Source organism: Triticum aestivum, chromosome 2D (genome assembly GCF_018294505.1).
Source record: "Triticum aestivum cultivar Chinese Spring chromosome 2D, IWGSC CS RefSeq v2.1, whole genome shotgun sequence".
In the NCBI taxonomy this organism is placed as follows: Eukaryota; Viridiplantae; Streptophyta; class Magnoliopsida; order Poales; family Poaceae; genus Triticum; species Triticum aestivum.
Window position 1 is genome coordinate 75811072 of NC_057799.1, and position 8715 is coordinate 75819786.

Sequence of the window (8715 nt, forward strand, 5' to 3'; positions counted from 1 at the left end):
CACAAATGCACAACAGTAGCAAGCAGGTGAACTTTCCTAGTCTGTAGATGGTTCTGGAAAACAGCAGAATCTTCATGCCTCTTCACTATACTGCAGATGTACTGTAGTTGGCACTGTAGATGCGAATCCCAACATTTTGGACCATTCGATGGACTATATCAACGGTTCACGTTCATTCCTAGGATTGTGATTCAAAACTTCAAGACTGGTACTATATAGATAGTATAGATATGTAAATCAAATTCTTGTAACAACAGAACCCAACAAATAAGTCTAGGTTTAGCATCTTTCTTTTCCATAAGATATTTAATAGCAGCATGGTTTGTGTGAACAGTTACTTTGGAATCAACAATATAAGGTCTAAATTTATCACAAGCAAACACCACTTCTAAGAATTCTTTTTCAGTAGTAGCATAATTTCTTTGAGCACTATCTAGAGTGCATAATGAATAACATTCAATTTCCTATCAACTCTTTGTCCTAGAACAACACCAACAACATAATCACTAGCATCACACATAATTTTAAAAGGCAAGTTCCAATCAGGTGGTTGAACAATTGGTGCGGTAAGGCTTTCATGAGTGTTTCAAAGGCTTCAAGACAATCATCATAAAAAACAAAAGGGGTATCCTTTTGCAAAAGATTAGTGAGAGGCCTAGAAATTTTAGAAAACTCTTCGATAAATCTCCTATAGAAACCAGCATGACCTAGGAAACTACAAATACCTTTGATGTCCTTAGGACATGGCATTTTCTCAATGGCATCAACCTTAGCTTGGTCTACTTCAATACCTCTTTCAGAAATTTTATGACCCAAAACAATGCCTTCATTAACCATAAAGTGGCACTTCTCCCAATTCAAGACAAGATTTGTTTGTTCACATCTCTGCAGAACTCGATCAAGATTGCTTAAACAATCATCAAAAGATTTCCCATAAACAAAGAAGTCATCCATGAAAACCTCAACAATCTTTTCACAAAAATCAGAGAATATAGCCGTCATGCATCTTTGAAAGGTAGCAGGTGCATTACATAAACCAAAAGGCATACGTCTATAAGCATAGGTTCCAAAAGGACAAGTGAAAGTGGTCTTTTCTTGATCAGGTTGAGATACATGTATTTGTGAAAAGCCAGAATATCCATCAAGGAAGCAAAAGTGTGTGTGCTTAGAGAATCTTTCAAGCATTTGATCAATAAAAGGCAAAGGGTAATGATCTTTTCTAGTTGCTTTATTTAATTTTCTAAAATCAATTACAATTCTATAGCCTGTAACAATTCTTTGTGGAATAAGTTCATTCTTATCATTAGGAACAACAGTAATACCTCCTTTCTTAGGGACACAATGAACAGGACTTACCCATCTACTATCAGCTATAGGATAGATTATACCTGCTTCCAGAAGTTTTAATATTTCCGTTCTTACCACCTCTTTCATCTTCGGATTTAACCGACGTTGGTGATCAACAACTGGTTTAGCATCAGGTTCCATATTAATTTGTGCTGACATAGAGTGGGACTAATGCCCTTTAAATCATCAAGAGTATATCCAATAGCAGCCCGGTGCTTCCTTAGAACTTTCAATAATCTTTCTTATTCATGTTCTGAAAGGTTAATTAGCACTAATAATAACAGGATATATCTTCTTTTCATCAAGATAAGCATATTTCAAAGTGTCTGGCAATTGTTTTAATTCAAACACAGGATCACCTTTAGGTGGAGGAGGACCTCCAAGAGTTTCAATAGGCAAATTGTGTTTAAGTAGAGGACGTTGTTCAAAGAAAATTTTATCTATTTCATTTCTTTCATGCATATGAAGGTCATTTTCATGGTCTAGCAAATACTGTTCTAAATGATCAGTAGGTGGTACAGCAATAGAAGCAAGACCAATTAATTCATCCTTACTAGGCAATTCTTTTTCATGAAGATTTCTACTAAACATGGAAAATTAACTCATGAGACTCATCACCAAAGCTAACACCGACAGTTTGTTTCTTAAAATCTATTGATACGTCTCCATCGTATCTACTTTTCCAAACACTTTTGCCCTTATTTTGGACTCTAACTTGCATGATTTGGATCGAACTAACCCGGACTGATGCTGTTTTCAGCAGAATTGCCATGGTGTTATTTTTGTGCAGAAATAAAAGTTCTCGGAATGACCTGAAACTCACGGAGAATATTTTTGGAATTTAAAAAAAATACTGGCGAAAGAATCAAGACCAGGGGGCCCACACCGCGTCCACGAGGGCGGGGGCGCGCCCCCTGCCTCGTGGGCCCCCTGGTGCTCCACCGACCTCAACTCCAACTCTATATATTCACGTTTGGGGAGAAAAAATCAGAGAGAAGGATTCATTGCGTTTTACGATACGGAGCCGTCGCCAAGCCCTAAACTCCCTCGGGAGGGCTGATGTGGAGTCCGTTCGGGGCTCCGGAGAGGGGAATCCGTCGCCGTCGTCATCATCAACCTTCCTCCATCACCAATTTCATGATGCTCACCGCCGTGCGTGAGTAATTCCATCGTAGGCTTGCTGGACGGTGATGGGTTGGATGAGATTTATCATGTAATCGAGTTAGTTTTGTTAGGGTTTGATCCCTCGTATCCACTATGTTCTGAGATTGATGTTGCTATGACTTTGCTATGCTTAATGCTTGTCACTAGGGCCCGAGTGCCATGATTTCAGATCTGAACCTATTATGTTTTCATGAATATATGTGAGTTCTTGATCCTATCTTGCAAGTCAATAGTCACCTACTATGTGTTATGATCCGGTAACCCCGAAGTGACAATAATCGGCACCACTCCCGGTGATGACCGTAGTTTGAGGAGTTCATGTATTCACTAAGTGTTAATGCTTTGGTCCGGTACTCTATTAAAAGGAGGCCTTAATATCCCTTAGTTTCCAATAGGACCCTGCTGCCATGGGAGGGTAGGACAAAAGATGTCACGCAAGTTCTTTTCCATAAGCACGTATGACTATATTCGGAATACATGCCTACGTTACATTGATGAATTGGAGCTAGTTCTGTGTCACCCTATGTTATAACTGTTGCATGAAGAACCGCATCCAACATAATTATCCATCACTGATCCAATGCCTACGAGCTTTTCACATATTGATCTTTGCTTAGTTACTTTACCGTTGCCACTGTTACAATTACTACAAAACTGCTACTGTTACTTTTGCCACCGTTACCGTTACTTCCATACTACTTTGCCAATGCTTTTCCCTTCAAAGATAAAGGGAAAAACTTTTTCATCACCTCATCTCCGAGTAAACCTGCAAGCTTAAACAATCCACAAATTTGTTCTACATATATCAAGTGCATATCAGGATGTTCAGTTCCATCTCCTGCATAAGGATTAACTAGCGGTTGTTTTATCATACCCAAAGGAATTTTATATTCAATATTTTCAGTAGGTGCAGTAGGTTGAGGGGTAACTAATTGTGGTTCCGGACGAGGTGAAGATACCCCGAACAAACCCCTCAAAGGATTGTTTTCCATAGTAACAAGTGACAATAAATTTCAGCACACTATATAAATGTTTCCTTACCAAATTCCACTTACCAAAGGCACTTCACTCCCCGGCAACGGCGCCAGAAAATAGCCTTGATGACCCACAAGTATAGGGGATCAATTGTAGCTCTTTTCGATAAGTAAGAGTGTCGAACCCAACGAGGAGGAGAAGGAAATGACAAGTAGTTTTCAGTAAGGTAATGTCTGCAAGTGCTGAAATTGTAAGTAGCGAGTAGTTTGATAGCAACATAATTTGTAATGAGCAAGTAACGATAATAGTAACAAGTATGCAGCAAGGTAGCCCAATCCTTTTGAGGCAAAGGACAGGCCAAAACGGTCTCTTATGATAAGCAAAGCGTTCTTGAGGGTACACGGGAATTTCATCTAGTCACTTTCATCATGTTGGTTTGATTTGTGTTCGCTACTTTGATAATTTGATATCTAGGTGGACCGGTGCTTAGGTTCTGTTCTTACTTGAACAAACCTCCTACTTATGATTAACCCTCCCGCAAGCATCCGCAACTACGAGAAAAGTATTAAGAATAAATTCTAACCATAGCATTAAACTCTAGGATTCAATAGGCTCCTTACAGAATAGCGCATAAACTGGGGTTTAAGCTTCTGTCACTCTCGCAACCCATCATCTAATTGCTACTCCACAATGCATTCCCTTAGGCCCAAATCTAGTGAAGTTTCATGTAGTCGACGTTCACATGACACCACTAAGGGAATAACAACATAAATACTATCAAAATATCAAACACATATCAAGTTCACATGATTACTTGCAACATGATTTCTCCCGTGACCTCAAGAACAAAAGTAACTACTCACAAATGATAAACATGCTCATGATCAGAGGGGTATTGAATAGCATAATGGATCTGAACATATAATCTTCCACCAAATAAACCATATAGTAATCAACTACAAGATGTAATCAACACTACTAGTCACCCACAGGCACCAATCTATAGTTCCGGTAACAAGATTGAATACAAGAGATGAACTAGGGTTTGGGATGAGATGGTGATGTTGAAGATGTTGATGGAGATTGCCCTCCCCAAGATGGGAGAGTTGTTGGTGATGAAGATGATTTCCCCCTCCGAGAGGGAAGTTCCCCCGGCAGAATCACTCCACCGGAGGGCAAAAGTGCTCCTGCCCAAGTTCCGCCTCGAGACGGCGGCGCTCCGTCCCGAAAGCCTTCCCCTTATTTTTTCTAGGTCAAAATGACTTATATACCAAAAGATGGGCACCGGAGGTGGGCCGAGGAGGCCACAACCCACCAGGGCGCTCCTGGGGAGCCTGGCGCGCCCAGGTGGGTTGTGCCCACCTGGTGGCCCCCCTCTGGTGATTATTGGCTCCAGTATTTCTTAAATATTCCATAAAAAATCTCAGTCAAGTTTTAGCCTGTTTGGAGTTGTGCAGAATAGGTGGCCTGACGTAGCTTTTCCAGGTAAAGATTTCCAGCTGCCGGAATTTTCCCTCTTTGTGTGTACCTTGTAAATTATGAGAGAAAAGGCATTATAATTACTTCAAAAAGCATTATTATGGATAAAAACATTATAAATAACAGTAAGAAAACATGATGCAAAATGGATGTATCAGAAACCTTTTTAAATTTTCATGACTGCCTATGAGTAACTTCTCTATTTTTTATCCTCTTCTTTTCAACCCCATTTAGGCATTTCTTAACCTGTTGTTCATCTTCAACTATGAGAATTCCTTTTTTGCGCACTAATAGCATAGAGAACTGCAGTTTTGTGTGCAATTTACCCCCTAGTTTCAGACTACTCTTTGCAAAGCATGCAGGCAACTAAGTCATGTACTCCCTCCGTTCCTAAATATAAGTCTTTCTAGAGAATGCACTATAGACTACATACGAAGCAAAACGAGTGAACCTATACTCTAAAAGACGTCTATATACATTCGAATGTAGTCTTTATAGTGGAATCTCTAAAAGGACTTATATTTAGGAACGGAGGGAGTATATGTTTCAGACTTTTTTCATCCTGTTTTTTTCTCAACTCCACCATGTAGGCAATCTTTAGCTTGCTGATTATTTCAACTATGTCAATGTTAATCCTTTCTGCCCACTACAGGCAACTAAGTCATTTTCAACCTGCAAGCTTTTTTTCCTTTCAAGCAACTATGCCCTCCCTTAGTTGGGTTCCTGCAAGGAGTTCTCTAAGCAACTTATTTTTGTATGTTTTTTTCCTGAAAACAGAGGCCAGGTGCAAGACAATGAAACAACACCAAACAAGTGCTCAAGATCTCTCTCAACATCCAGGGTCAAGATCCAGGTCCAAAATCAAGGTTGCAAGCACATGGGGTGTACAGTAGAGTATTTTTGCAAACTACAAAGAGATCTTGCTTGTTTTTCTTGTACAAAATAGGGGGAGGAATCTTACCTGGTCTGGCGTAGGATTTTCCCTGAATCAGGGGTGGCAAATTGTTAGCGGACGTTCTTTTTACATCAGAGTTTTTGCCTGATCGCACACAATTCTCACAAAATCAGCGCCAATTTTCATGAATTTGCTTTTTTTCCCTTGATGTTTTGCCTGGTTTCTTGGTGTTATTGCTGGACAAGAGCTCCCTCCCCCCTCTAGGCCATGGTGTCCGACAGCGTCTATGGAGAAAGAGTGGGGAGGTCTGTGCAGGAGGGTTTTCTGTGTGGGGAGGTCACGAGCGCGGGGTGGGGGCGGTAGCATTGATGTTTTTTAGGCTAGTCATAGTGGGAGTAACTTAGCTAGTAACATAGCGCACTTCGAGAAAATTATGCTTATGTGGCAAGTATTTAATGAGAGGTGGTAACATGCAAGACAAGATGAGTCCGAGCTAATAAATGAAGCCATCTATGTTACTACTATTATGTTACTTTGCATTATGAAGGTAGTAACTTAGACTAGTGTCATATGCATGACACTAGTCTAAGTTACTCCCCACTATGACCAGCCTTAGCGGGACATGGGCACGCGGGTCGGGGTGGAACTTTCTTTTTCCAGGAAAGGACCGCACGTGGGCATACCTAATATGGGCAGCCGCTACATCCAGCCATACAACGTGCGCGCTGTGTAGCGGTGTCCAAAAAAAGGGTAACACGCGCCTATGGGGCCAAGGCCGACGCAAAAGGGATCATTATAGTTACTAGGACATATGCCCGTGCGTTGCAAGGGAAAAAAAATGAAGTGCTCTATTGCAACCATGTTAGCCGGGTTTAGGATGATGACATAAATGACGGATGAATTGACAACACATATTTTTAGGGTGCTAGTTCGGACATGGGACATGATTCCTAGTCAAAAGATTGGGTGAAGAACAACCCTATCTTTACATACTTGCTTGTCGCCCGCGAGTCCCTGGGTCCCTGCCTCCTCTACCGACGGGGCTGGCGGCGGGAGGAGGTGGGGGCCCCAGATCCGTGCTCCGGCATTGCCTATAGGTCATCCAAGGTTAGGCTTCTACGGTGGCGGCGCGGTGGGGGCAACAATGTCTCCAAGTGAAATAAATTTCTCTGCCTCCTTGCCAACTGCACCGGCGGTGGTTTTGTCGATTGCCTGAAGGAGGGCGGGCATGGTGTGGTCACTGTTCTGTGGGGCTGGTCAATCTAGTGGTTCTAGGTGTTGACGTCGAGACAGGGATGGCGTTGGTGCAATAGAGTTTTGTCCGCTGGCTCTTTTGTTGTCGCAGCGGGCTCACCGTCATTACGGAGTTCCTAGCGGTCTTGTGCAGGTGGTGGTGTTGTGCTGATTCGACCAACGCATTGGATATTAGCTATGTTCTCTCTTTCGACGATGATGACTTTTCTTCATGGGCGTTGGTCCTCTAGTGGCGGTATGGTGACTTCCCAACTGCCAAAACATCTAAGGAGTGGCTTGCTCAGGTAGCAGAGGTTGTCGAGCGGTGGCAGCGGCACGCAACCGACCCGCTCGGGAGGCTGGAGTTCGTTGGTTCCCTAGGGACCTTCCTATAATTTCTATTTTTATGGAGGTTCTTGTATTGCTTCCAAGTTTAATAGATTGAGGGGTTGTTTCGCAAAAAATCCATTTTTTGATTATTTGTTTATACTAGTCAATGTGTACGTGCAATGCATGTTAATTTGGAAGTATATTAAGTGCATGCGGATATTAAGTACCACCATCCACCTTCGCGGCCACTCCACCTCCACCGCACCCACCACTCCCACCATCCCCCGCCGGCGCCGCAGATGCGCTGGAGGGGATGTCGGCTCCGCCCCTTGTCCGTCGCCCCGGCCACTCTGCTGCTACTGGGTGCCCCGTCGAGACGACCATCACCAACGTCGTAGACCTCGTCCCCCGCCCAGGTATCGCCTTCCGCTCTCGCGTTATGGCCTCCTTCCTTTTCGGCGTCCCTTTCGATACCTCGGCGTTCCCATCGCTATCGGTCTCTGGCACCGTCTGGGTCGTTGTGTCGTTCGTCGCTGAGTGCTTCTCTTGCGACGGCGTCTCCTCCCTCCTTTCGTACTTCTTCTGCGTGCCGCCGGAGCGGCTGCAGGCAGTTCAGGCGGGCGCGCGGGTGTTCTCGGTCCAGGTGGCGAGTGAGGCGGTCGCCCAATTCCTGGTCGCTGTTGCGCCGGGGCTTCTCGTCGTCGTCAACCTCTGCCTCCATGCTTCCCTCCGCGAGGCTGCTGCTGACATGGTTGCGTCGCGTAAAAGCGCGGCGCCCTGCCCCAAACGGGGGTTAATGCTCCCAACGCCGCCCGTCGCGATCGCCTTAAACCGCTGTCCATTCGGTGTCACGTCCGCGCGGCGCTGCAGCGTCCCCCCTCCTCCCCCTGCCCACGCTGCTGACCGATCCTCTCAGTTCCGATTGGTCGAACCCGAACCCTGCGGTCGCTGACCCTGTGGCACGCTCCCAGCCCATCCGTCCTGTCGCCTGCCTGGGCGACACCGCGTGCGAGGGGGGAGCGGGCTCTCCTCCTGCGCCCAGCTCGGGGGCGAGCGCCTGCGTTACTCCCTTCGAACCACTCCCATCTACCGCCATTACTGCTGCGGGGGGAGAGGCCAGCCCTTACAAGCACGCGCTTCTCTCTCCCGTCGCCAACCCCTCCCACTCCAGCCCGCGCCCACCCAGCCGCCGCTCTCTCTCCACGGCTGCTTCCGTTGCCTTTCCACCCGCCACTACGTTAAGGACTACCGGGACCCCGTCCGGTGTCGGCGGTGCCGCGTGTCCGGCCACC